Genomic DNA, 26,761 nt, shown 5'->3' on the forward strand with positions numbered 1-26,761 from the left:
CCTGAGTCTAGGTTAACATACAGTGATATCACTCCTATTCAAGTACTAAACATGCCAACCTGAAGTGTAAAACATCCCCTAGGTGTAGTTAAGGCATCAGTTAGGAGTGAACTGAACACTCATGTTATGGGCAATTAGACTTAAAATAAAGTGTGGACAGCAGTAACGTTACTTTTGAAATGTGATGCTGAGTGAGCACACAGGGGAATTAGCTCAAATGGTAGAGCGCTCGCTTAGCATGCGAGAGGTAGCGGGATCGATGCCCGCATTCTCCATTCTAAAATTTGCATACATTTTACTTTTTAACTTGTAATTGCCATGGTTGTTGCAGAGTAAGAACAGAAAAGTCACAGATGGCTTTCAAATTTGGTGTCATTATAACAACTAAAGTGGTTTAATCAAAAGTGTTTAGGTATTCTATAGCACGTGAGAGGAATTTGATTTCTTATGCAATCTCAAAATGAAAATTTCACACCTTCCATTTTCATTTCGTCTTATTTTACTTGACATTCTTTCCTCTGAAGGATGTATAAAAGTGAAGTTCCTTGCAAAACAAGAGCAGAGGAATATCCAGAAACAGTTTTCCTTAATAAAAAATGATGAGTCTGCATACCATATTTAAGTGGGAGCCCGGCTAGCTCAGTCGGTAGAGCATGAGACTCTTAATCTCAGGGTCGTGGGTTCGAGCCCCACGTTGCTGGATGATAGCATTGGCTCTCATAATATGGTGATTAAACTTGCATTAGACATGCACTAACTCCTAAAAATTGTATCTCCCTTGGTTACTCATTCATGAGAAATGTATCTCCAAGATTAGGTAGGGCTTGAGTCTAGGTTAACATACAGTGATATCACTCCTATTCAAGTACTAAACATGCCAACCTGAAGTGTAAAACATCCCCTAGGTGTAGTTAAGGCATCAGTTAGGAGTGAACTGAACACTCATGTTATGGGCAATTAGACTTAAAATAAAGTGTGGACAGCAGTAACGTTACTTTTGAAATGTGATGCTGAGTGAGCACACAGGGGAATTAGCTCAAATGGTAGAGTGCTCGCTTAGCATGCGAGAGGTAGCAGGATCGATGCCCGCATTCTCCATTCTAAAATTTGCATACATTTTACTTTTTAACTTGTAATTGCCATGGTTGTTGCAGAGTAAGAACAGAAAAGTCACAGATGGCTTTCAAATTTGGTGTCATTATAACAACTTAAGTGGTTTAATCAAAAGTGTTTAGGTATTCTATAGCACGTGAGAGGAATTTGATTTCTTATGCAATCTCAAAATGAAAATTTCACACCTTCCATTTTCATTTCGTCTTATTTTACTTGACATTCTTTCCTCTGAAGGATGTATAAAAGTGAAGTTCCTTGCAAAACAAGAGCAGAGGAATATCCAGAAACGGTTTTCCTTAATAAAAAATGATGAGTCTGCATACCATATTTAAGTGGGAGCCCGGCTAGCTCAGTCGGTAGAGCATGAGACTCTTAATCTCAGGGTCGTGTGTTCGAGCCCCACGTTGGGCGAAAACGAGTATTTTTTGCTGGATGATAGCATTGGCTCTCATAATATGGTGATTAATCTTGCATTAGACATGCACTAACTCCTAAAAATTGTATCTCCCTTGGTTACTCATTCATGAGAAATGTATCTCCAAGATTAGGTAGGGCCTGAGTCTAGGTTAACATACAGTGATATCACTCCTATTCAAGTACTAAACATGCCAACCTGAAGTGTAAAACATCCCCTAGGTGTAGTTAAGGCATCAGTTAGGAGTGAACTGAACACTCATGTTATGGGCAATTAGACTTAAAATAAAGTGTGGACAGCAGTAACGTTACTTTTGAAATATGATGCTGAGTGAGCACACAGGGGAATTAGCTCAAATGGTAGAGCGCTCGCTTAGCATGCGAGAGGTAGCGGGATCGATGCCCGCATTCTCCATTCTAAAATTTGCATACATTTTACTTTTTAACTTGTAATTGCCATGGTTGTTGCAGAGTAAGAACAGAAAAGTCACAGATGGCTTTCAAATTTGGTGTCATTATAACAACTAAAGTGGTTTAATCAAAAGTGTTTAGGTATTCTATAGCACGTGAGAGGAATTTGATTTCTTATGCAATCTCAAAATGAAAATTTCACACCTTCCATTTTCATTTCGTCTTATTTTACTTGACATTCTTTCCTCTGAAGGATGTATAAAAGTGAAGTTCCTTGCAAAACAAGAGCAGAGGAATATCCAGAAACAGTTTTCCTTAATAAAAAATGATGAGTCTGCATACCATATTTAAGTGGGAGCCCGGCTAGCTCAGTCGGTAGAGCATGAGACTCTTAATCTCAGGGTCGTGTGTTCGAGCCCCACGTTGGGCGAAAACGAGTATTTTTTGCTGGATGATAGCATTGGCTCTCATAATATGGTGATTAATCTTGCATTAGACATGCACTAACTCCTAAAAATTGTATCTCCCTTGGTTACTCATTCATGAGAAATGTATCTCCAAGATTAGGTAGGGCCTGAGTCTAGGTTAACATACAGTGATATCACTCCTATTCAAGTACTAAACATGCCAACCTGAAGTGTAAAACATCCCCTAGGTGTAGTTAAGGCATCAGTTAGGAGTGAACTGAACACTCATGTTATGGGCAATTAGACTTAAAATAAAGTGTGGACAGCAGTAACGTTACTTTTGAAATGTGATGCTGAGTGAGCACACAGGGGAATTAGCTCAAATGGTAGAGCGCTCGCTTAGCATGCGAGAGGTAGCGGGATCGATGCCCGCATTCTCCATTCTAAAATTTGCATACATTTTACTTTTTAACTTGTAATTGCCATGGTTGTTGCAGAGTAAGAACAGAAAAGTCACAGATGGCTTTCAAATTTGGTGTCATTATAACAACTAAAGTGGTTTAATCAAAAGTGTTTAGGTATTCTATAGCACGTGAGAGGAATTTGATTTCTTATGCAATCTCAAAATGAACATTTCACACCTTCCATTTTCATTTCGTCTTATTTTACTTGACATTCTTTCCTCTGAAGGATGTATAAAAGTGAAGTTCCTTGCAAAACAAGAGCAGAGGAATATCCAGAAACGGTTTTCCTTAATAAAAAATGATGAGTCTGCATACCATATTTATTTGGGTCCCGGCTAGCTCAGTCGGTAGAGCTATGAGACTCTTAATCTCAGGGTCGTGGGTTCGAGCCCCACGTTGGGCGAAAACGAGTATTTTTTGCTGGATGATAGCATTGGCTCTCATAATATGGTGATTAATCTTGCATTAGACATGCACTAACTCCTAAAAATTGTATCTCCCTTGGTTACTCATTCATGAGAAATGTATCTCCAAGATTAGGTAGGGCCTGAGTCTAGGTTAACATACAGTGATATCACTCCTATTCAAGTACTAAACATGCCAACCTGAAGTGTAAAACATCCCCTAGGTGTAGTTAAGGCATCAGTTAGGAGTGAACTGAACACTCATGTTATGGGCAATTAGACTTAAAATAAAGTGTGGACAGCAGTAACGTTACTTTTGAAATGTGATGCTGAGTGAGCACACAGGGGAATTAGCTCAAATGGTAGAGTGCTCGCTTAGCATGCGAGAGGTAGCGGGATCGATGCCCGCATTCTCCATTCTAAAATTTGCATACATTTTACTTTTTAACTTGTAATTGCCATGGTTGTTGCAGAGTAAGAACAGAAAAGTCACAGATGGCTTTCAAATTTGGTGTCATTATAACAACTAAAGTGGTTTAATCAAAAGTGTTTAGGTATTCTATAGCACGTGAGAGGAATTTGATTTCTTATGCAATCTCAAAATGAAAATTTCACACCTTCCATTTTCATTTCGTCTTATTTTACTTGACATTCTTTCCTCTGAAGGATGTATAAAAGTGAAGTTCCTTGCAAAACAAGAGCAGAGGAATATCCAGAAACAGTTTTCCTTAATAAAAAATGATGAGTCTGCATACCATATTTAAGTGGGAGCCCGGCTAGCTCAGTCGGTAGAGCATGAGACTCTTAATCTCAGGGTCGTGGGTTCGAGCCCCACGTTGGGCGAAAACGAGTATTTTTTGCTGGATGACAGCATTGGCTCTCATAATATGGTGATTAATCTTGCATTAGACATGCACTAACTCCTAAAAATTGTATCTCCCTTGGTTACTCATTCATGAGAAATGTATCTCCAAGATTAGGTAGGGCCTGAGTCTAGGTTAACATACAGTGATATCACTCCTATTCAAGTACTAAACAAGCCAACCTGAAGTGTAAAACATCCCCTAGGTGTAGTTAAGGCATCAGTTAGGAGTGAACTGAACACTCATGTTATGGGCAATTAGACTTAAAATAAAGTGTGGACAGCAGTAACGTTACTTTTGAAATGTGATGCTGAGTGAGCACACAGGGGAGTTAGCTCAAATGGTAGAGTGCTCGCTTAGCATGCGAGAGGTAGCGGGATCGATGCCCGCATTCTCCATTCTAAAATTTGCATACATTTTACTTTTTAACTTGTAATTGCCATGGTTGTTGCAGAGTAAGAACAGAAAAGTCACAGATGGCTTTCAAATTTGGTGTCATTATAACAACTAAAGTGGTTTAATCAAAAGTGTTTAGGTATTCTATAGCACGTGAGAGGAATTTGATTTCTTATGCAATCTCAAAATGAACATTTCACACCTTCCATTTTCATTTCGTCTTATTTTACTTGACATTCTTTCCTCTGAAGGATGTATAAAAGTGAAGTTCCTTGCAAAACAAGAGCAGAGGAATATCCAGAAACGGTTTTCCTTAATAAAAAATGATGAGTCTGCATACCATATTTATTTGGGTCCCGGCTAGCTCAGTCGGTAGAGCTATGAGACTCTTAATCTCAGGGTCGTGGGTTCGAGCCCCACGTTGGGCGAAAACGAGTATTTTTTGCTGGATGATAGCATTGGCTCTCATAATATGGTGATTAATCTTGCATTAGACATGCACTAACTCCTAAAAATTGTATCTCCCTTGGTTACTCATTCATGAGAAATGTATCTCCAAGATTAGGTAGGGCCTGAGTCTAGGTTAACATACAGTGATATCACTCCTATTCAAGTACTAAACATGCCAACCTGAAGTGTAAAACATCCCCTAGGTGTAGTTAAGGCATCAGTTAGGAGTGAACTGAACACTCATGTTATGGGCAATTAGACTTAAAATAAAGTGTGGACAGCAGTAACGTTACTTTTGAAATGTGATGCTGAGTGAGCACACAGGGGAATTAGCTCAAATGGTAGAGTGCTCGCTTAGCATGCGAGAGGTAGCGGGATCGATGCCCGCATTCTCCATTCTAAAATTTGCATACATTTTACTTTTTAACTTGTAATTGCCATGGTTGTTGCAGAGTAAGAACAGAAAAGTCACAGATGGCTTTCAAATTTGGTGTCATTATAACAACTAAAGTGGTTTAATCAAAAGTGTTTAGGTATTCTATAGCACGTGAGAGGAATTTGATTTCTTATGCAATCTCAAAATGAAAATTTCACACCTTCCATTTTCATTTCGTCTTATTTTACTTGACATTCTTTCCTCTGAAGGATGTATAAAAGTGAAGTTCCTTGCAAAACAAGAGCAGAGGAATATCCAGAAACAGTTTTCCTTAATAAAAAATGATGAGTCTGCATACCATATTTAAGTGGGAGCCCGGCTAGCTCAGTCGGTAGAGCATGAGACTCTTAATCTCAGGGTCGTGGGTTCGAGCCCCACGTTGCTGGATGATAGCATTGGCTCTCATAATATGGTGATTAATCTTGCATTAGACATGCACTAACTCCTAAAAATTGTATCTCCCTTGGTTACTCATTCATGAGAAATGTATCTCCAAGATTAGGTAGGGCCTGAGTCTAGGTTAACATACAGTGATATCACTCCTATTCAAGTACTAAACATGCCAACCTGAAGTGTAAAACATCCCCTAGGTGTAGTTAAGGCATCAGTTAGGAGTGAACTGAACACTCATGTTATGGGCAATTAGACTTAAAATAAAGTGTGGACAGCAGTAACGTTACTTTTGAAATGTGATGCTGAGTGAGCACACAGGGGAATTAGCTCAAATGGTAGAGCGCTCGCTTAGCATGCGAGAGGTAGCGGGATCGATGCCCGCATTCTCCATTCTAAAATTTGCATACATTTTACTTTTTAACTTGTAATTGCCATGGTTGTTGCAGAGTAAGAACAGAAAAGTCACAGATGGCTTTCAAATTTGGTGTCATTATAACAACTAAAGTGGTTTAATCAAAAGTGTTTAGGTATTCTATAGCACGTGAGAGGAATTTGATTTCTTATGCAATCTCAAAATGAAAATTTCACACCTTCCATTTTCATTTCGTATTATTTTACTTGACATTCTTTCCTCTGAAGGATGTATAAAAGTGAAGTTCCTTGCAAAACAAGAGCAGAGGAATATCCAGAAACGGTTTTCCTTAATAAAAAATGATGAGTCTGCATACCATATTTAAGTGGGAGCCCGGCTAGCTCAGTCGGTAGAGCATGAGACTCTTAATCTCAGGGTCGTGGGTTTGAGCCCCACGTTGGGCGAAAACGAGTATTTTTTGCTGGATGATAGCATTGGCTCTCATAATATGGTGATTAATCTTGCATTAGACATGCACTAACTCCTAAAAATTGTATCTCCCTTGGTTACTCATTCATGAGAAATGTATCTCCAAGATTAGGTAGGGCCTGAGTCTAGGTTAACATACAGTGATATCACTCCTATTCAAGTACTAAACATGCCAACCTGAAGTGTAAAACATCCCCTAGGTGTAGTTAAGGCATCAGTTAGGAGTGAACTGAACACTCATGTTATGGGCAATTAGACTTAAAATAAAGTGTGGACAGCAGTAACGTTACTTTTGAAATGTGATGCTGAGTGAGCACACAGGGGAATTAGCTCAAATGGTAGAGCGCTCGCTTAGCATGCGAGAGGTAGCGGGATCGATGCCCGCATTCTCCATTCTAAAATTTGCATACATTTTACTTTTTAACTTGTAATTGCCATGGTTGTTGCAGAGTAAGAACAGAAAAGTCACAGATGGCTTTCAAATTTGGTGTCATTATAACAACTAAAGTGGTTTAATCAAAAGTGTTTAGGTATTCTATAGCACGTGAGAGGAATTTGATTTCTTATGCAATCTCAAAATGAAAATTTCACACCTTCCATTTTCATTTCGTCTTATTTTACTTGACATTCTTTCCTCTGAAGGATGTATAAAAGTGAAGTTCCTTGCAAAACAAGAGCAGAGGAATATCCAGAAACGGTTTTCCTTAATAAAAAATGATGAGTCTGCATACCATATTTAAGTGGGAGCCAGGCTAGCTCAGTCGGTAGAGCATGAGACTCTTAATCTCAGGGTTGTGGGTTCGAGCCCCACGTTGGGCGAAAACGAGTATTTTTGGCTGGATGATAGCATTGGCTCTCATAATATGGTGATTAATCTTGCATTAGACATGCACTAACTCCTAAAAATTGTATCTCCCTTGGTTACTCATTCATGAGAAATGTATCTCCAAGATTAGGTAGGGCCTGAGTCTAGGTTAACATACAGTGATATCACTCCTATTCAAGTACTAAACATGCCAACCTGAAGTGTAAAACATCCCCTAGGTGTAGTTAAGGCATCAGTTAGGAGTGAACTGAACACTCATGTTATGGGCAATTAGACTTAAAATAAAGTGTGGACAGCAGTAACGTTACTTTTGAAATGTGATGCTGAGTGAGCACACAGGGGAATTAGCTCAAATGGTAGAGCGCTCGCTTAGCATGCGAGAGGTAGCGGGATCGATGCCCGCATTCTCCATTCTAAAATTTGCATACATTTTACTTTTTAACTTGTAATTGCCATGGTTGTTGCAGAGTAAGAACAGAAAAGTCACAGATGGCTTTCAAATTTGGTGTCATTATAACAACTAAAGTGGTTTAATCAAAAGTGTTTAGGTATATAGCACGTGAGAGGAATTTGATTTCTTATGCAATCTCAAAATGAAAATTTCACACCTTCCATTTTCATTTCGTCTTATTTTACTTGACATTCTTTCCTCTGAAGGATGTATAAAAGTGAAGTTCCTTGCAAAACAAGAGCAGAGGAATATCCAGAAACGGTTTTCCTTAATAAAAAATGATGAGTCTGCATACCATATTTAAGTGGGAGCCCGGCTAGCTCAGTCGGTAGAGCATGAGACTCTTAATCTCAGGGTCGTGGGTTCGAGCCCCACGTTGGGCGAAAACGAGTATTTTTTGCTGGATGATAGCATTGGCTCTCATAATATGGTGATTAATCTTGCATTAGACATGCACTAACTCCTAAAAATGGTATCTCCCTTGGTTACTCATTCATGAGAAATGTATCTCCAAGATTAGGTAGGGCCTGAGTCTAGGTTAACATACAGTGATATCACTCCTATTCAAGTACTAAACATGCCAACCTGAAGTGTAAAACATCCCCTAGGTGTAGTTAAGGCATCAGTTAGGAGTGAACTGAACACTCATGTTATGGGCAATTAGACTTAAAATAAAGTGTGGACAGCAGTAACGTTACTTTTGAAATGTGATGCTGAGTGAGCACACAGGGGAATTAGCTCAAATGGTAGAGCGCTCGCTTAGCATGCGAGAGGTAGCGGGATCGATGCCCGCATTCTCCATTCTAAAATTTGCATACATTTTACTTTTTAACTTGTAATTGCCATGGTTGTTGCAGAGTAAGAACAGAAAAGTCACAGATGGCTTTCAAATTTGTTGTCATTATAACAACTAAAGTGGTTTAATCAAAAGTGTTTAGGTATTCTATAGCACGTGAGAGGAATTTGATTTCTTATGCAATCTCAAAATGAAAATTTCACACCTTCCATTTTCATTTCGTATTATTTTACTTGACATTCTTTCCTCTGAAGGATGTATAAAAGTGAAGTTCCTTGCAAAACAAGAGCAGAGGAATATCCAGAAACAGTTTTCCTTAATAAAAAATGATGAGTCTGCAAACCATATTTAAGTGGGAGCCCGGCTAGCTCAGTCGGTAGAGCATGAGACTCTTAATCTCAGGGTCGTGGGTTCGAGCCCCACGTTGGGCGAAAACGAGTATTTTTTGCTGGATGATAGCATTGGCTCTCATAATATGGTGATTAATCTTGCATTGGACATGCACTAACTCCTAAAAATTGTATCTCCCTTGGTTACTCATTCATGAGAAATGTATCTCCAAGATTAGGTAGGGCCTGAGTCTAGGTTAACATACAGTGATATCACTCCTATTCAAGTACTAAACATGCCAACCTGAAGTGTAAAACATCCCCTAGGTGTAGTTAAGGCATCAGTTAGGAGTGAACTGAACACTCATGTTATGGGCAATTAGACTTAAAATAAAGTGTGGACAGCAGTAACGTTACTTTTGAAATGTGATGCTGAGTGAGCACACAGGGGAATTAGCTCAAATGGTAGAGTGCTCGCTTAGCATGCGAGAGGTAGCGGGATCGATGCCCGCATTCTCCATTCTAAAATTTGCATACATTTTACTTTTTAACTTGTAATTGCCATGGTTGTTGCAGAGTAAGAACAGAAAAGTCACAGATGGCTTTCAAATTTGGTGTCATTATAACAACTTAAGTGGTTTAATCAAAAGTGTTTAGGTATTCTATAGCACGTGAGAGGAATTTGATTTCTTATGCAATCTCAAAATGAAAATTTCACACCTTCCATTTTCATTTCGTCTTATTTTACTTGACATTCTTTCCTCTGAAGGATGTATAAAAGGGAAGTTCCTTGCAAAACAAGAGCAGAGGAATATCCAGAAACGGTTTTCCTTAATAAAAAATGATGAGTCTGCATACCATATTTAAGTGGGAGCCCGGCTAGCTCAGTCGGTAGAGCTATGAGACTCTTAATCTCAGGGTCGTGGGTTCGAGCCTCACGTTGGGCAAAAACGAGTATTTTTTGCTGGATGATTGCATTGGCTCTCATAATATGGTGATTAATCTTGCATTAGACATGCACTAACTCCTAAAAATTGTATCTCCCTTGGTTACTCATTCATGAGAAATGTATCTCCAAGATTAGGTAGGGCCTGAGTCTAGGTTAACATACAGTGATATCACTCCTATTCAAGTACTAAACATGCCAACCTGAAGTGTAAAACATCCCCTAGGTGTAGTTAAGGCATCAGTTAGGAGTGAACTGAACACTCATGTTATGGGCAATTAGACTTAAAATAAAGTGTGGACAGCAGTAACGTTACTTTTGAAATGTGATGCTGAGTGAGCACACAGGGGAATTAGCTCAAATGGTAGAGCGCTCGCTTAGCATGCGAGAGGTAGCGGGATCGATGCCCGCATTCTCCATTCTAAAATTTGCATACATTTTACTTTTTAACTTGTAATTGCCATGGTTGTTGCAGAGTAAGAACAGAAAAGTCACAGATGGCTTTCAAATTTGGTGTCATTATAACAACTTAAGTGGTTTAATCAAAAGTGTTTAGGTATTCTATAGCACGTGAGAGGAATTTGATTTCTTATGCAATCTCAAAATGAAAATTTCACACCTTCCATTTTCATTTCGTCTTATTTTACTTGACATTCTTTCCTCTGAAGGATGTATAAAAGTGAAGTTCCTTGCAAAACAAGAGCAGAGGAATATCCAGAAACGGTTTTCCTTAATAAAAAATGATGAGTCTGCATACCATATTTAAGTGGGAGCCAGGCTAGCTCAGTCGGTAGAGCATGAGACTCTTAATCTCAGGGTCGTGTGTTTGAGCCCCACGTTGGGCGAAAACGAGTATTTTTTGCTGGATGATAGCATTGGCTCTCATAATATGGTGATTAATCTTGCATTAGACATGCACTAACTCCTAAAAATTGTATCTCCCTTGGTTACTCATTCATGAGAAATGTATCTCCAAGATTAGGTAGGGCCTGAGTCTAGGTTAACATACAGTGATATCGCTCCTATTCAAGTACTAAACATGCCAACCTGAAGTGTAAAACATCCCCTAGGTGTAGTTAAGGCATCAGTTAGGAGTGAACTGAACACTCATGTTATGGGCAATTAGACTTAAAATAAAGTGTGGACAGCAGTAACGTTACTTTTGAAATGTGATGCTGAGTGAGCACACAGGGGAATTAGCTCAAATGGTAGAGTGCTCGCTTAGCATGCGAGAGGTAGCGGGATCGATGCCCGCATTCTCCATTCTAAAATTTGCATACATTTTACTTTTTAACTTGTAATTGCCATGGTTGTTGCAGAGTAAGAACAGAAAAGTCACAGATGGCTTTCAAATTTGGTGTCATTATAACAACTAAAGTGGTTTAATCAAAAGTGTTTAGGTATTCTATAGCACGTGAGAGGAATTTGATTTCTTATGCAATCTCAAAATGAAAATTTCACACCTTCCATTTTCATTTCGTCTTATTTTACTTGACATTCTTTCCTCTGAAGGATGTATAAAAGTGAAGTTCCTTGCAAAACAAGAGCAGAGGAATATCCAGAAACGGTTTTCCTTAATAAAAAATGATGAGTCTGCATACCATATTTATTTGGGTCCCGGCTAGCTCAGTCGGTAGAGCTATGAGACTCTTAATCTCAGGGTCGTGGGTTCGAGCCCCACGTTGGGCGAAAACGAGTATTTTTTGCTGGATGATAGCATTGGCTCTCATAATATGGTGATTAATCTTGCATTAGACATGCACTAACTCCTAAAAATTGTATCTCCCTTGGTTACTCATTCATGAGAAATGTATCTCCAAGATTAGGTAGGGCCTGAGTCTAGGTTAACATACAGTGATATCACTCCTATTCAAGTACTAAACATGCCAACCTGAAGTGTAAAACATCCCCTAGGTGTAGTTAAGGCATCAGTTAGGAGTGAACTGAACACTCATGTTATGGGCAATTAGACTTAAAATAAAGTGTGGACAGCAGTAACGTTACTTTTGAAATGTGATGCTGAGTGAGCACACAGGGGAATTAGCTCAAATGGTAGAGCGCTCGCTTAGCATGCGAGAGGTAGCGGGATCGATGCCCGCATTCTCCATTCTAAAATTTGCATACATTTTACTTTTTAACTTGTAATTGCCATGGTTGTTGCAGAGTAAGAACAGAAAAGTCACAGATGGCTTTCAAATTTGGTGTCATTATAACAACTAAAGTGGTTTAATCAAAAGTGTTTAGGTATTCTATAGCACGTGAGAGGAATTTGATTTCTTATGCAATCTCAAAATGAAAATTTCACACCTTCCATTTTCATTTCGTCTTATTTTACTTGACATTCTTTCCTCTGAAGGATGTATAAAAGTGAAGTTCCTTGCAAAACAAGAGCAGAGGAATATCCAGAAACAGTTTTCCTTAATAAAAAATGATGAGTCTGCATACCATATTTAAGTGGGAGCCCGGCTAGCTCAGTCGGTAGAGCATGAGACTCTTAATCTCAGGTTCGTGGGTTCGAGCCCCACGTTGCTGGATGATAGCATTGGCTCTCATAATATGGTGATTAATCTTGCATTAGACATGCACTAACTCCTAAAAATTGTATCTCCCTTGGTTACTCATTCATGAGAAATGTATCTCCAAGATTAGGTAGGGCCTGAGTCTAGGTTAACATACAGTGATATCACTCCTATTCAAGTACTAAACATGCCAACCTGAAGTGTAAAACATCCCCTAGGTGTAGTTAAGGCATCAGTTAGGAGTGAACTGAACACTCATGTTATGGGCAATTAGACTTAAAATAAAGTGTGGACAGCAGTAACGTTACTTTTGAAATGTGATGCTGAGTGAGCACACAGGGGAATTAGCTCAAATGGTAGAGTGCTCGCTTAGCATGCGAGAGGTAGCGGGATCGATGCCCGCATTCTCCATTCTAAAATTTGCATACATTTTACTTTTTAACTTGTAATTGCCATGGTTGTTGCAGAGTAAGAACAGAAAAGTCACAGATGGCTTTCAAATTTGGTGTCATTATAACAACTTAAGTGGTTTAATCAAAAGTGTTTAGGTATTCTATAGCACGTGAGAGGAATTTGATTTCTTATGCAATCTCAAAATGAAAATTTCACACCTTCCATTTTCATTTCGTCTTATTTTACTTGACATTCTTTCCTCTGAAGGATGTATAAAAGGGAAGTTCCTTGCAAAACAAGAGCAGAGGAATATCCAGAAACGGTTTTCCTTAATAAAAAATGATGAGTCTGCATACCATATTTAAGTGGGAGCCCGGCTAGCTCAGTCGGTAGAGCTATGAGACTCTTAATCTCAGGGTCGTGGGTTCGAGCCCCACGTTGGGCAAAAACGAGTATTTTTTGCTGGATGATTGCATTGGCTCTCATAATATGGTGATTAATCTTGCTTTAGACATGCACTAACTCCTAAAAATTGTATCTCCCTTGGTTACTCATTCATGAGAAATGTATCTCAAAGATTAGGTAGGGCCTGAGTCTAGGTTAACATACAGTGATATCACTCCTATTCAAGTACTAAACATGCCAACCTGAAGTGTAAAACATCCCCTAGGTGTAGTTAAGGCATCAGTTAGGAGTGAACTGAACACTCATGTTATGGGCAATTAGACTTAAAATAAAGTGTGGACAGCAGTAACGTTACTTTTGAAATGTGATGCTGAGTGAGCACACAGGGGAATTAGCTCAAATGGTAGAGCGCTCGCTTAGCATGCGAGAGGTAGCGGCATCGATGCCCGCATTCTCCATTCTAAAATTTGCAAACATTTTACTTTTTAACTTGTAATTGCCATGGTTGTTGCAGAGTAAGAACAGAAAAGTCACAGATGGCTTTCAAATTTGGTGTCATTATAACAACTTAAGTGGTTTAATCAAAAGTGTTTAGGTATTCTATAGCACGTGAGAGGAATTTGATTTCTTATGCAATCTCAAAATGAAAATTTCACACCTTCCATTTTCATTTCGTCTTATTTTACTTGACATTCTTTCCTCTGAAGGATGTATAAAAGTGAAGTTCCTTGCAAAACAAGAGCAGAGGAATATCCAGAAACGGTTTTCCTTAATAAAAAATGATGAGTCTGCATACCATATTTAAGTGGGAGCCCGGCTAGCTCAGTCGGTAGAGCATGAGACTCTTAATCTCAGGGTCGTGTGTTTGAGCCCCACGTTGGGCGAAAACGAGTATTTTTTGCTGGATGATAGCATTGGCTCTCATAATATGGTGATTAATCTTGCATTAGACATGCACTAACTCCTAAAAATTGTATCTCCCTTGGTTACTCATTCATGAGAAATGTATCTCCAAGATTAGGTAGGGCCTGAGTCTAGGTTAACATACAGTGATATCGCTCCTATTCAAGTACTAAACATGCCAACCTGAAGTGTAAAACATCCCCTAGGTGTAGTTAAGGCATCAGTTAGGAGTGAACTGAACACTCATGTTATGGGCAATTAGACTTAAAATAAAGTGTGGACAGCAGTAACGTTACTTTTGAAATGTGATGCTGAGTGAGCACACAGGGGAATTAGCTCAAATGGTAGAGTGCTCGCTTAGCATGCGAGAGGTAGCGGGATCGATGCCCGCATTCTCCATTCTAAAATTTGCATACATTTTACTTTTTAACTTGTAATTGCCATGGTTGTTGCAGAGTAAGAACAGAAAAGTCACAGATGGCTTTCAAATTTGGTGTCATTATAACAACTAAAGTGGTTTAATCAAAAGTGTTTAGGTATTCTATAGCACGTGAGAGGAATTTGATTTCTTATGCAATCTCAAAATGAAAATTTCACACCTTCCATTTTCATTTCGTCTTATTTTACTTGACATTCTTTCCTCTGAAGGATGTATAAAAGTGAAGTTCCTTGCAAAACAAGAGCAGAGGAATATCCAGAAACGGTTTTCCTTAATAAAAAATGATGAGTCTGCATACCATATTTATTTGGGTCCCGGCTAGCTCAGTCGGTAGAGCTATGAGACTCTTAATCTCAGGGTCGTGGGTTCGAGCCCCACGTTGGGCGAAAACGAGTATTTTTTGCTGGATGATAGCATTGGCTCTCATAATATGGTGATTAATCTTGCATTAGACATGCACTAACTCCTAAAAATTGTATCTCCCTTGGTTACTCATTCATGAGAAATGTATCTCCAAGATTAGGTAGGGCCTGAGTCTAGGTTAACATACAGTGATATCACTCCTATTCAAGTACTAAACATGCCAACCTGAAGTGTAAAACATCCCCTAGGTGTAGTTAAGGCATCAGTTAGGAGTGAACTGAACACTCATGTTATGGGCAATTAGACTTAAAATAAAGTGTGGACAGCAGTAACGTTACTTTTGAAATGTGATGCTGAGTGAGCACACAGGGGAATTAGCTCAAATGGTAGAGCGCTCGCTTAGCATGCGAGAGGTAGCGGGATCGATGCCCGCATTCTCCATTCTAAAATTTGCATACATTTTACTTTTTAACTTGTAATTGCCATGGTTGTTGCAGAGTAAGAACAGAAAAGTCACAGATGGCTTTCAAATTTGGTGTCATTATAACAACTAAAGTGGTTTAATCAAAAGTGTTTAGGTATTCTATAGCACGTGAGAGGAATTTGATTTCTTATGCAATCTCAAAATGAAAATTTCACACCTTCCATTTTCATTTCGTCTTATTTTACTTGACATTCTTTCCTCTGAAGGATGTATAAAAGTGAAGTTCCTTGCAAAACAAGAGCAGAGGAATATCCAGAAACAGTTTTCCTTAATAAAAAATGATGAGTCTGCATACCATATTTAAGTGGGAGCCCGGCTAGCTCAGTCGGTAGAGCATGAGACTCTTAATCTCAGGTTCGTGGGTTCGAGCCCCACGTTGCTGGATGATAGCATTGGCTCTCATAATATGGTGATTAATCTTGCATTAGACATGCACTAACTCCTAAAAATTGTATCTCCCTTGGTTACTCATTCATGAGAAATGTATCTCCAAGATTAGGTAGGGCCTGAGTCTAGGTTAACATACAGTGATATCACTCCTATTCAAGTACTAAACATGCCAACCTGAAGTGTAAAACATCCCCTAGGTGTAGTTAAGGCATCAGTTAGGAGTGAACTGAACACTCATGTTATGGGCAATTAGACTTAAAATAAAGTGTGGACAGCAGTAACGTTACTTTTGAAATGTGATGCTGAGTGAGCACACAGGGGAATTAGCTCAAATGGTAGAGCGCTCGCTTAGCATGCGAGAGGTAGCGGGATCGATGCCCGCATTCTCCATTCTAAAATTTGCATACATTTTACTTTTTAACTTGTAATTGCCATGGTTGTTGCAGAGTAAGAACAGAAAAGTCACAGATGGCTTTCAAATTTGGTGTCATTATAACAACTAAAGTGGTTTAATCAAAAGTGTTTAGGTATTCTATAGCACGTGAGAGGAATTTGATTTCTTATGCAATCTCAAAATGAACATTTCACACCTTCCATTTTCATTTCGTCTTATTTTACTTGACATTCTTTCCTCTGAAGGATGTATAAAAGTGAAGTTCCTTGCAAAACAAGAGCAGAGGAATATCCAGAAACGGTTTTCCTTAATAAAAAATGATGAGTCTGCATACCATATTTATTTGGGTCCCGGCTAGCTCAGTCGGTAGAGCTATGAGACTCTTAATCTCAGGGTCGTGGGTTCGAGCCCCACGTTGGGCGAAAACGAGTATTTTTTGCTGGATGATAGCATTGGCTCTCATAATATGGTGATTAATCTTGCATTAGACATGCACTAACTCCTAAAAATTGTATCTCCCTTGGTTACTCATTCATGAGAAATGTATCTCCAAGATTAGGTAGGGCCTGAGTCTAGGTTAACATACAGTGATATCACTCCTATTCAAGTACTAAACATGCCAACCTGAAGTGTAAAACATCCCCTAGGTGTAGTTAAGGCATCAGTTAGGAGTGAACTGAACACTCATGTTATGGGCAATTAGACTTAAAATAAAGTGTGGACAGCAGTAACGTTACTTTTGAAATGTGATGCTGAGTGAGCACACAGGGGAATTAGCTCAAATGGTAGAGTGCTCGCTTAGCATGCGAGAGGTAGCGGGATCGATGCCCGCATTCTCCATTCTAAAATTTGCATACATTTTACTTTTTAACTTGTAATTGCCATGGTTGTTGCAGAGTAAGAACAGAAAAGTCACAGATGGCTTTCAAATTTGGTGTCATTATAACAACTAAAGTGGTTTAATCAAAAGTGTTTAGGTATTCTATAGCACGTGAGAGGAATTTGATTTCTTATGCAATCTCAAAATGAAAATTTCACACCTTCCATTTTCATTTCGTCTTATTTTACTTGACATTCTTTCCTCTGAAGGATGTATAAAAGTGAAGTTCCTTGCAAAACAAGAGCAGAGGAATATCCAGAAACAGTTTTCCTTAATAAAAAATGATGAGTCTGCATACCATATTTAAGTGGGAGCCCGGCTAGCTCAGTCGGTAGAGCATGAGACTCTTAATCTCAGGTTCGTGGGTTCGAGCCCCACGTTGCTGGATGATAGCATTGGCTCTCATAATATGGTGATTAATCTTGCATTAGACATGCACTAACTCCTAAAAATTGTATCTCCCTTGGTTACTCATTCATGAGAAATGTATCTCCAAGATTAGGTAGGGCCTGAGTCTAGGTTAACATACAGTGATATCACTCCTATTCAAGTACTAAACATGCCAACCTGAAGTGTAAAACATCCCCTAGGTGTAGTTAAGGCATCAGTTAGGAGTGAACTGAACACTCATGTTATGGGCAATTAGACTTAAAATAAAGTGTGGACAGCAGTAACGTTACTTTTGAAATGTGATGCTGAGTGAGCACACAGGGGAATTAGCTCAAATGGTAGAGCGCTCGCTTAGCATGCGAGAGGTAGCGGGATCGATGCCCGCATTCTCCATTCTAAAATTTGCATACATTTTACTTTTTAACTTGTAATTGCCATGGTTGTTGCAGAGTAAGAACAGAAAAGTCACAGATGGCTTTCAAATTTGGTGTCATTATAACAACTAAAGTGGTTTAATCAAAAGTGTTTAGGTATTCTATAGCACGTGAGAGGAATTTGATTTCTTATGCAATCTCAAAATGAACATTTCACACCTTCCATTTTCATTTCGTCTTATTTTACTTGACATTCTTTCCTCTGAAGGATGTATAAAAGTGAAGTTCCTTGCAAAACAAGAGCAGAGGAATATCCAGAAACGGTTTTCCTTAATAAAAAATGATGAGTCTGCATACCATATTTATTTGGGTCCCGGCTAGCTCAGTCGGTAGAGCTATGAGACTCTTAATCTCAGGGTCGTGGGTTCGAGCCCCACGTTGGGCGAAAACGAGTATTTTTTGCTGGATGATAGCATTGGCTCTCATAATATGGTGATTAATCTTGCATTAGACATGCACTAACTCCTAAAAATTGTATCTCCCTTGGTTACTCATTCATGAGAAATGTATCTCCAAGATTAGGTAGGGCCTGAGTCTAGGTTAACATACAGTGATATCACTCCTATTCAAGTACTAAACATGCCAACCTGAAGTGTAAAACATCCCCTAGGTGTAGTTAAGGCATCAGTTAGGAGTGAACTGAACACTCATGTTATGGGCAATTAGACTTAAAATAAAGTGTGGACAGCAGTAACGTTACTTTTGAAATGTGATGCTGAGTGAGCACACAGGGGAATTAGCTCAAATGGTAGAGTGCTCGCTTAGCATGCGAGAGGTAGCGGGATCGATGCCCGCATTCTCCATTCTAAAATTTGCATACATTTTACTTTTTAAATTGTAATTGCCATGGTTGTTGCAGAGTAAGAACAGAAAAGTCACAGATGGCTTTCAAATTTGGTGTCATTATAACAACTAAAGTGGTTTAATCAAAAGTGTTTAGGTATTCTATAGCACGTGAGAGGAATTTGATTTCTTATGCAATCTCAAAATGAAAATTTCACACCTTCCATTTTCATTTCGTCTTATTTTACTTGACATTCTTTCCTCTGAAGGATGTATAAAAGTGAAGTTCCTTGCAAAACAAGAGCAGAGGAATATCCAGAAACAGTTTTCCTTAATAAAAAATGATGAGTCTGCATACCATATTTAAGTGGGAGCCCGGCTAGCTCAGTCGGTAGAGCATGAGACTCTTAATCTCAGGGTCGTGGGTTCGAGCCCCACGTTGGGCGAAAACGAGTATTTTTTGCTGGATGACTGCATTGGCTCTCATAATATGGTGATTAATCTTGCATTAGACATGCACTAACTCCTAAAAATTGTATCTCCCTTGGTTACTCATTCATGAGAAATGTATCTCCAAGATTAGGTAGGGCCTGAGTCTAGGTTAACATACAGTGATATCACTCCTATTCAAGTACTAAACAAGCCAACCTGAAGTGTAAAACATCCCCTAGGTGTAGTTAAGGCATCAGTTAGGAGTGAACTGAACACTCATGTTATGGGCAATTAGACTTAAAATAAAGTGTGGACAGCAGTAACGTTACTTTTGAAATGTGATGCTGAGTGAGCACACAGGGGAGTTAGCTCAAATGGTAGAGTGCTCGCTTAGCATGCGAGAGGTAGCGGGATCGATGCCCGCATTCTCCATTCTAAAATTTGCATACATTTTACTTTTTAACTTGTAATTGCCATGGTTGTTGCAGAGTAAGAACAGAAAAGTCACAGATGGCTTTCAAATTTGGTGTCATTATAACAACTAAAGTGGTTTAATCAAAAGTGTTTAGGTATTCTATAGCACGTGAGAGGAATTTGATTTCTTATGCAATCTCAAAATGAACATTTCACACCTTCCATTTTCATTTCGTCTTATTTTACTTGACATTCTTTCCTCTGAAGGATGTATAAAAGTGAAGTTCCTTGCAAAACAAGAGCAGAGGAATATCCAGAAACGGTTTTCCTTAATAAAAAATGATGAGTCTGCATACCATATTTATTTGGGTCCCGGCTAGCTCAGTCGGTAGAGCTATGAGACTCTTAATCTCAGGGTCGTGGGTTCGAGCCCCACGTTGGGCGAAAACGAGTATTTTTTGCTGGATGATAGCATTGGCTCTCATAATATGGTGATTAATCTTGCATTAGACATGCACTAACTCCTAAAAATTGTATCTCCCTTGGTTACTCATTCATGAGAAATGTATCTCCAAGATTAGGTAGGGCCTGAGTCTAGGTTAACATACAGTGATATCACTCCTATTCAAGTACTAAACATGCCAACCTGAAGTGTAAAACATCCCCTAGGTGTAGTTAAGGCATCAGTTAGGAGTGAACTGAACACTCATGTTATGGGCAATTAGACTTAAAATAAAGTGTGGACAGCAGTAACGTTACTTTTGAAATGTGATGCTGAGTGAGCACACAGGGGAATTAGCTCAAATGGTAGAGTGCTCGCTTAGCATGCGAGAGGTAGCGGGATCGATGCCCGCATTCTCCATTCTAAAATTTGCATACATTTTACTTTTTAAATTGTAATTGCCATGGTTGTTGCAGAGTAAGAACAGAAAAGTCACAGATGGCTTTCAAATTTGGTGTCATTATAACAACTAAAGTGGTTTAATCAAAAGTGTTTAGGTATTCTATAGCACGTGAGAGGAATTTGATTTCTTATGCAATCTCAAAATGAAAATTTCACACCTTCCATTTTCATTTCGTCTTATTTTACTTGACATTCTTTCCTCTGAAGGATGTATAAAAGTGAAGTTCCTTGCAAAACAAGAGCAGAGGAATATCCAGAAACAGTTTTCCTTAATAAAAAATGATGAGTCTGCATACCATATTTAAGTGGGAGCCCGGCTAGCTCAGTCGGTAGAGCATGAGACTCTTAATCTCAGGGTCGTGGGTTCGAGCCCCACGTTGGGCGAAAACGAGTATTTTTTGCTGGATGACTGCATTGGCTCTCATAATATGGTGATTAATCTTGCATTAGACATGCACTAACTCCTAAAAATTGTATCTCCCTTGGTTACTCATTCATGAGAAATGTATCTCCAAGATTAGGTAGGGCCTGAGTCTAGGTTAACATACAGTGATATCACTCCTATTCAAGTACTAAACAAGCCAACCTGAAGTGTAAAACATCCCCTAGGTGTAGTTAAGGCATCAGTTAGGAGTGAACTGAACACTCATGTTATGGGCAATTAGACTTAAAATAAAGTGTGGACAGCAGTAACGTTACTTTTGAAATGTGATGCTGAGTGAGCACACAGGGGAGTTAGCTCAAATGGTAGAGTGCTCGCTTAGCATGCGAGAGGTAGCGGGATCGATGCCCGCATTCTCCATTCTAAAATTTGCATACATTTTACTTTTTAACTTGTAATTGCCATGGTTGTTGCAGAGTAAGAACAGAAAAGTCACAGATGGCTTTCAAATTTGGTGTCATTATAACAACTAAAGTGGTTTAATCAAAAGTGTTTAGGTATTCTATAGCACGTGAGAGGAATTTGATTTCTTATGCAATCTCAAAATGAACATTTCACACCTTCCATTTTCATTTCGTCTTATTTTACTTGACATTCTTTCCTCTGAAGGATGTATAAAAGTGAAGTTCCTTGCAAAACAAGAGCAGAGGAATATCCAGAAACGGTTTTCCTTAATAAAAAATGATGAGTCTGCATACCATATTTATTTGGGTCCCGGCTAGCTCAGTCGGTAGAGCTATGAGACTCTTAATCTCAGGGTCGTGGGTTCGAGCCCCACGTTGGGCGAAAACGAGTATTTTTTGCTGGATGATAGCATTGGCTCTCATAATATGGTGATTAATCTTGCATTAGACATGCACTAACTCCTAAAAATTGTATCTCCCTTGGTTACTCATTCATGAGAAATGTATCTCCAAGATTAGGTAGGGCCTGAGTCTAGGTTAACATACAGTGATATCACTCCTATTCAAGTACTAAACATGCCAACCTGAAGTGTAAAACATCCCCTAGGTGTAGTTAAGGCATCAGTTAGGAGTGAACTGAACACTCATGTTATGGGCAATTAGACTTAAAATAAAGTGTGGACAGCAGTAACGTTACTTTTGAAATGTGATGCTGAGTGAGCACACAGGGGAATTAGCTCAAATGGTAGAGCGCTCGCTTAGCATGCGAGAGGTAGCGGGATCGATGCCCGCATTCTCCATTCTAAAATTTGCATACATTTTACTTTTTAACTTGTAATTGCCATGGTTGTTGCAGAGTAAGAACAGAAAAGTCACAGATGGCTTTCAAATTTGGTGTCATTATAACAACTAAAGTGGTTTAATCAAAAGTGTTTAGGTATTCTATAGCACGTGAGAGGAATTTGATTTCTTATGCAATCTCAAAATGAACATTTCACACCTTCCATTTTCATTTCGTCTTATTTTACTTGACATTCTTTCCTCTGAAGGATGTATAAAAGTGAAGTTCCTTGCAAAACAAGAGCAGAGGAATATCCAGAAACGGTTTTCCTTAATAAAAAATGATGAGTCTGCATACCATATTTATTTGGGTCCCGGCTAGCTCAGTCGGTAGAGCTATGAGACTCTTAATCTCAGGGTCGTGGGTTCGAGCCCCACGTTGGGCGAAAACGAGTATTTTTTGCTGGATGATAGCATTGGCTCTCATAATATGGTGATTAATCTTGCATTAGACATGCACTAACTCCTAAAAATTGTATCTCCCTTGGTTACTCATTCATGAGAAATGTATCTCCAAGATTAGGTAGGGCCTGAGTCTAGGTTAACATACAGTGATATCACTCCTATTCAAGTACTAAACATGCCAACCTGAAGTGTAAAACATCCCCTAGGTGTAGTTAAGGCATCAGTTAGGAGTGAACTGAACACTCATGTTATGGGCAATTAGACTTAAAATAAAGTGTGGACAGCAGTAACGTTACTTTTGAAATGTGATGCTGAGTGAGCACACAGGGGAATTAGCTCAAATGGTAGAGTGCTCGCTTAGCATGCGAGAGGTAGCGGGATCGATGCCCGCATTCTCCATTCTAAAATTTGCATACATTTTACTTTTTAACTTGTAATTGCCATGGTTGTTGCAGAGTAAGAACAGAAAAGTCACAGATGGCTTTCAAATTTGGTGTCATTATAACAACTAAAGTGGTTTAATCAAAAGTGTTTAGGTATTCTATAGCACGTGAGAGGAATTTGATTTCTTATGCAATCTCAAAATGAAAATTTCACACCTTCCATTTTCATTTCGTCTTATTTTACTTGACATTCTTTCCTCTGAAGGATGTATAAAAGTGAAGTTCCTTGCAAAACAAGAGCAGAGGAATATCCAGAAACAGTTTTCCTTAATAAAAAATGATGAGTCTGCATACCATATTTAAGTGGGAGCCCGGCTAGCTCAGTCGGTAGAGCATGAGACTCTTAATCTCAGGTTCGTGGGTTCGAGCCCCACGTTGCTGGATGATAGCATTGGCTCTCATAATATGGTGATTAATCTTGCATTAGACATGCACTAACTCCTAAAAATTGTATCTCCCTTGGTTACTCATTCATGAGAAATGTATCTCCAAGATTAGGTAGGGCCTGAGTCTAGGTTAACATACAGTGATATCACTCCTATTCAAGTACTAAACATGCCAACCTGAAGTGTAAAACATCCCCTAGGTGTAGTTAAGGCATCAGTTAGGAGTGAACTGAACACTCATGTTATGGGCAATTAGACTTAAAATAAAGTGTGGACAGCAGTAACGTTACTTTTGAAATGTGATGCTGAGTGAGCACACAGGGGAATTAGCTCAAATGGTAGAGCGCTCGCTTAGCATGCGAGAGGTAGCGGGATCGATGCCCGCATTCTCCATTCTAAAATTTGCATACATTTTACTTTTTAACTTGTAATTGCCATGGTTGTTGCAGAGTAAGAACAGAAAAGTCACAGATGGCTTTCAAATTTGGTGTCATTATAACAACTAAAGTGGTTTAATCAAAAGTGTTTAGGTATTCTATAGCACGTGAGAGGAATTTGATTTCTTATGCAATCTCAAAATGAACATTTCACACCTTCCATTTTCATTTCGTCTTATTTTACTTGACATTCTTTCCTCTGAAGGATGTATAAAAGTGAAGTTCCTTGCAAAACAAGAGCAGAGGAATATCCAGAAACGGTTTTCCTTAATAAAAAATGATGAGTCTGCATACCATATTTATTTGGGTCCCGGCTAGCTCAGTCGGTAGAGCTATGAGACTCTTAATCTCAGGGTCGTGGGTTCGAGCCCCACGTTGGGCGAAAACGAGTATTTTTTGCTGGATGATAGCATTGGCTCTCATAATATGGTGATTAATCTTGCATTAGACATGCACTAACTCCTAAAAATTGTATCTCCCTTGGTTACTCATTCATGAGAAATGTATCTCCAAGATTAGGTAGGGCCTGAGTCTAGGTTAACATACAGTGATATCACTCCTATTCAAGTACTAAACATGCCAACCTGAAGTGTAAAACATCCCCTAGGTGTAGTTAAGGCATCAGTTAGGAGTGAACTGAACACTCATGTTATGGGCAATTAGACTTAAAATAAAGTGTGGACAGCAGTAACGTTACTTTTGAAATGTGATGCTGAGTGAGCACACAGGGGAATTAGCTCAAATGGTAGAGTGCTCGCTTAGCATGCGAGAGGTAGCGGGATCGATGCCCGCATTCTCCATTCTAAAATTTGCATACATTTTACTTTTTAAATTGTAATTGCCATGGTTGTTGCAGAGTAAGAACAGAAAAGTCACAGATGGCTTTCAAATTTGGTGTCATTATAACAACTAAAGTGGTTTAATCAAAAGTGTTTAGGTATTCTATAGCACGTGAGAGGAATTTGATTTCTTATGCAATCTCAAAATGAAAATTTCACACCTTCCATTTTCATTTCGTCTTATTTTACTTGACATTCTTTCCTCTGAAGGATGTATAAAAGTGAAGTTCCTTGCAAAACAAGAGCAGAGGAATATCCAGAAACAGTTTTCCTTAATAAAAAATGATGAGTCTGCATACCATATTTAAGTGGGAGCCCGGCTAGCTCAGTCGGTAGAGCATGAGACTCTTAATCTCAGGGTCGTGGGTTCGAGCCCCACGTTGGGCGAAAACGAGTATTTTTTGCTGGATGACTGCATTGGCTCTCATAATATGGTGATTAATCTTGCATTAGACATGCACTAACTCCTAAAAATTGTATCTCCCTTGGTTACTCATTCATGAGAAATGTATCTCCAAGATTAGGTAGGGCCTGAGTCTAGGTTAACATACAGTGATATCACTCCTATTCAAGTACTAAACAAGCCAACCTGAAGTGTAAAACATCCCCTAGGTGTAGTTAAGGCATCAGTTAGGAGTGAACTGAACACTCATGTTATGGGCAATTAGACTTAAAATAAAGTGTGGACAGCAGTAACGTTACTTTTGAAATGTGATGCTGAGTGAGCACACAGGGGAGTTAGCTCAAATGGTAGAGTGCTCGCTTAGCATGCGAGAGGTAGCGGGATCGATGCCCGCATTCTCCATTCTAAAATTTGCATACATTTTACTTTTTAACTTGTAATTGCCATGGTTGTTGCAGAGTAAGAACAGAAAAGTCACAGATGGCTTTCAAATTTGGTGTCATTATAACAACTAAAGTGGTTTAATCAAAAGTGTTTAGGTATTCTATAGCACGTGAGAGGAATTTGATTTCTTATGCAATCTCAAAATGAACATTTCACACCTTCCATTTTCATTTCGTCTTATTTTACTTGACATTCTTTCCTCTGAAGGATGTATAAAAGTGAAGTTCCTTGCAAAACAAGAGCAGAGGAATATCCAGAAACGGTTTTCCTTAATAAAAAATGATGAGTCTGCATACCATATTTATTTGGGTCCCGGCTAGCTCAGTCGGTAGAGCTATGAGACTCTTAATCTCAGGGTCGTGGGTTCGAGCCCCACGTTGGGCGAAAACGAGTATTTTTTGCTGGATGATAGCATTGGCTCTCATAATATGGTGATTAATCTTGCATTAGACATGCACTAACTCCTAAAAATTGTATCTCCCTTGGTTACTCATTCATGAGAAATGTATCTCCAAGATTAGGTAGGGCCTGAGTCTAGGTTAACATACAGTGATATCACTCCTATTCAAGTACTAAACATGCCAACCTGAAGTGTAAAACATCCCCTAGGTGTAGTTAAGGCATCAGTTAGGAGTGAACTGAACACTCATGTTATGGGCAATTAGACTTAAAATAAAGTGTGGACAGCAGTAACGTTACTTTTGAAATGTGATGCTGAGTGAGCACACAGGGGAATTAGCTCAAATGGTAGAGTGCTCGCTTAGCATGCGAGAGGTAGCGGGATCGATGCCCGCATTCTCCATTCTAAAATTTGCATACATTTTACTTTTTAACTTGTAATTGCCATGGTTGTTGCAGAGTAAGAACAGAAAAGTCACAGATGGCTTTCAAATTTGGTGTCATTATAACAACTAAAGTGGTTTAATCAAAAGTGTTTAGGTATTCTATAGCACGTGAGAGGAATTTGATTTCTTATGCAATCTCAAAATGAAAATTTCACACCTTCCATTTTCATTTCGTCTTATTTTACTTGACATTCTTTCCTCTGAAGGATGTATAAAAGTGAAGTTCCTTGCAAAACAAGAGCAGAGGAATATCCAGAAACAGTTTTCCTTAATAAAAAATGATGAGTCTGCATACCATATTTAAGTGGGAGCCCGGCTAGCTCAGTCGGTAGAGCATGAGACTCTTAATCTCAGGGTCGTGGGTTCGAGCCCCACGTTGCTGGATGATAGCATTGGCTCTCATAAT

At 38.9% G+C, this 26,761-nt stretch overlaps 20 non-coding genes across 20 annotated transcripts; all 20 read left to right on the forward strand.

Annotated features, from left to right (window-relative positions):
* The first annotated feature begins 202 nt into the window (after positions 1 to 202).
* Positions 203 to 275, forward strand: TRNAA-AGC (transfer RNA alanine (anticodon AGC)). The gene has a single exon. It is a non-coding gene; the product is annotated as a tRNA-Ala (tRNA).
* A 1,594-nt stretch (positions 276 to 1,869) lies between these two features.
* On the forward strand, positions 1,870 to 1,942 carry TRNAA-AGC (transfer RNA alanine (anticodon AGC)). The gene has a single exon. It is a non-coding gene; the product is annotated as a tRNA-Ala (tRNA).
* A 771-nt stretch (positions 1,943 to 2,713) lies between these two features.
* Positions 2,714 to 2,786, forward strand: TRNAA-AGC (transfer RNA alanine (anticodon AGC)). The gene has a single exon. It is a non-coding gene; the product is annotated as a tRNA-Ala (tRNA).
* A 1,197-nt stretch (positions 2,787 to 3,983) lies between these two features.
* Positions 3,984 to 4,056, forward strand: TRNAK-CUU (transfer RNA lysine (anticodon CUU)). The gene has a single exon. It is a non-coding gene; the product is annotated as a tRNA-Lys (tRNA).
* A 2,012-nt stretch (positions 4,057 to 6,068) lies between these two features.
* On the forward strand, positions 6,069 to 6,141 carry TRNAA-AGC (transfer RNA alanine (anticodon AGC)). Its single transcript has one exon. It is a non-coding gene; the product is annotated as a tRNA-Ala (tRNA).
* A 771-nt stretch (positions 6,142 to 6,912) lies between these two features.
* TRNAA-AGC (transfer RNA alanine (anticodon AGC)) lies at positions 6,913 to 6,985 on the forward strand. Its single transcript has one exon. It is a non-coding gene; the product is annotated as a tRNA-Ala (tRNA).
* A 771-nt stretch (positions 6,986 to 7,756) lies between these two features.
* On the forward strand, positions 7,757 to 7,829 carry TRNAA-AGC (transfer RNA alanine (anticodon AGC)). Its single transcript has one exon. It is a non-coding gene; the product is annotated as a tRNA-Ala (tRNA).
* A 350-nt stretch (positions 7,830 to 8,179) lies between these two features.
* On the forward strand, positions 8,180 to 8,252 carry TRNAK-CUU (transfer RNA lysine (anticodon CUU)). The gene has a single exon. It is a non-coding gene; the product is annotated as a tRNA-Lys (tRNA).
* A 345-nt stretch (positions 8,253 to 8,597) lies between these two features.
* TRNAA-AGC (transfer RNA alanine (anticodon AGC)) lies at positions 8,598 to 8,670 on the forward strand. Its single transcript has one exon. It is a non-coding gene; the product is annotated as a tRNA-Ala (tRNA).
* A 353-nt stretch (positions 8,671 to 9,023) lies between these two features.
* TRNAK-CUU (transfer RNA lysine (anticodon CUU)) lies at positions 9,024 to 9,096 on the forward strand. Its single transcript has one exon. It is a non-coding gene; the product is annotated as a tRNA-Lys (tRNA).
* A 1,190-nt stretch (positions 9,097 to 10,286) lies between these two features.
* Positions 10,287 to 10,359, forward strand: TRNAA-AGC (transfer RNA alanine (anticodon AGC)). The gene has a single exon. It is a non-coding gene; the product is annotated as a tRNA-Ala (tRNA).
* A 1,615-nt stretch (positions 10,360 to 11,974) lies between these two features.
* TRNAA-AGC (transfer RNA alanine (anticodon AGC)) lies at positions 11,975 to 12,047 on the forward strand. The gene has a single exon. It is a non-coding gene; the product is annotated as a tRNA-Ala (tRNA).
* Positions 12,048 to 15,330: 3,283 nt separating this feature from the next.
* On the forward strand, positions 15,331 to 15,403 carry TRNAA-AGC (transfer RNA alanine (anticodon AGC)). The gene has a single exon. It is a non-coding gene; the product is annotated as a tRNA-Ala (tRNA).
* Positions 15,404 to 16,153: 750 nt separating this feature from the next.
* On the forward strand, positions 16,154 to 16,226 carry TRNAA-AGC (transfer RNA alanine (anticodon AGC)). Its single transcript has one exon. It is a non-coding gene; the product is annotated as a tRNA-Ala (tRNA).
* A 1,594-nt stretch (positions 16,227 to 17,820) lies between these two features.
* TRNAA-AGC (transfer RNA alanine (anticodon AGC)) lies at positions 17,821 to 17,893 on the forward strand. Its single transcript has one exon. It is a non-coding gene; the product is annotated as a tRNA-Ala (tRNA).
* A 1,197-nt stretch (positions 17,894 to 19,090) lies between these two features.
* Positions 19,091 to 19,163, forward strand: TRNAK-CUU (transfer RNA lysine (anticodon CUU)). The gene has a single exon. It is a non-coding gene; the product is annotated as a tRNA-Lys (tRNA).
* Positions 19,164 to 20,778: 1,615 nt separating this feature from the next.
* TRNAK-CUU (transfer RNA lysine (anticodon CUU)) lies at positions 20,779 to 20,851 on the forward strand. Its single transcript has one exon. It is a non-coding gene; the product is annotated as a tRNA-Lys (tRNA).
* A 1,189-nt stretch (positions 20,852 to 22,040) lies between these two features.
* On the forward strand, positions 22,041 to 22,113 carry TRNAA-AGC (transfer RNA alanine (anticodon AGC)). The gene has a single exon. It is a non-coding gene; the product is annotated as a tRNA-Ala (tRNA).
* Positions 22,114 to 23,707: 1,594 nt separating this feature from the next.
* On the forward strand, positions 23,708 to 23,780 carry TRNAA-AGC (transfer RNA alanine (anticodon AGC)). Its single transcript has one exon. It is a non-coding gene; the product is annotated as a tRNA-Ala (tRNA).
* Positions 23,781 to 24,977: 1,197 nt separating this feature from the next.
* On the forward strand, positions 24,978 to 25,050 carry TRNAK-CUU (transfer RNA lysine (anticodon CUU)). The gene has a single exon. It is a non-coding gene; the product is annotated as a tRNA-Lys (tRNA).
* The last annotated feature ends 1,711 nt before the right edge of the window (positions 25,051 to 26,761 follow it).

Source organism: Triturus cristatus, chromosome 4_1 (assembly GCF_964204655.1).
Source record: "Triturus cristatus chromosome 4_1, aTriCri1.1, whole genome shotgun sequence".
In the NCBI taxonomy this organism is placed as follows: domain Eukaryota; kingdom Metazoa; phylum Chordata; class Amphibia; order Caudata; family Salamandridae; genus Triturus; species Triturus cristatus.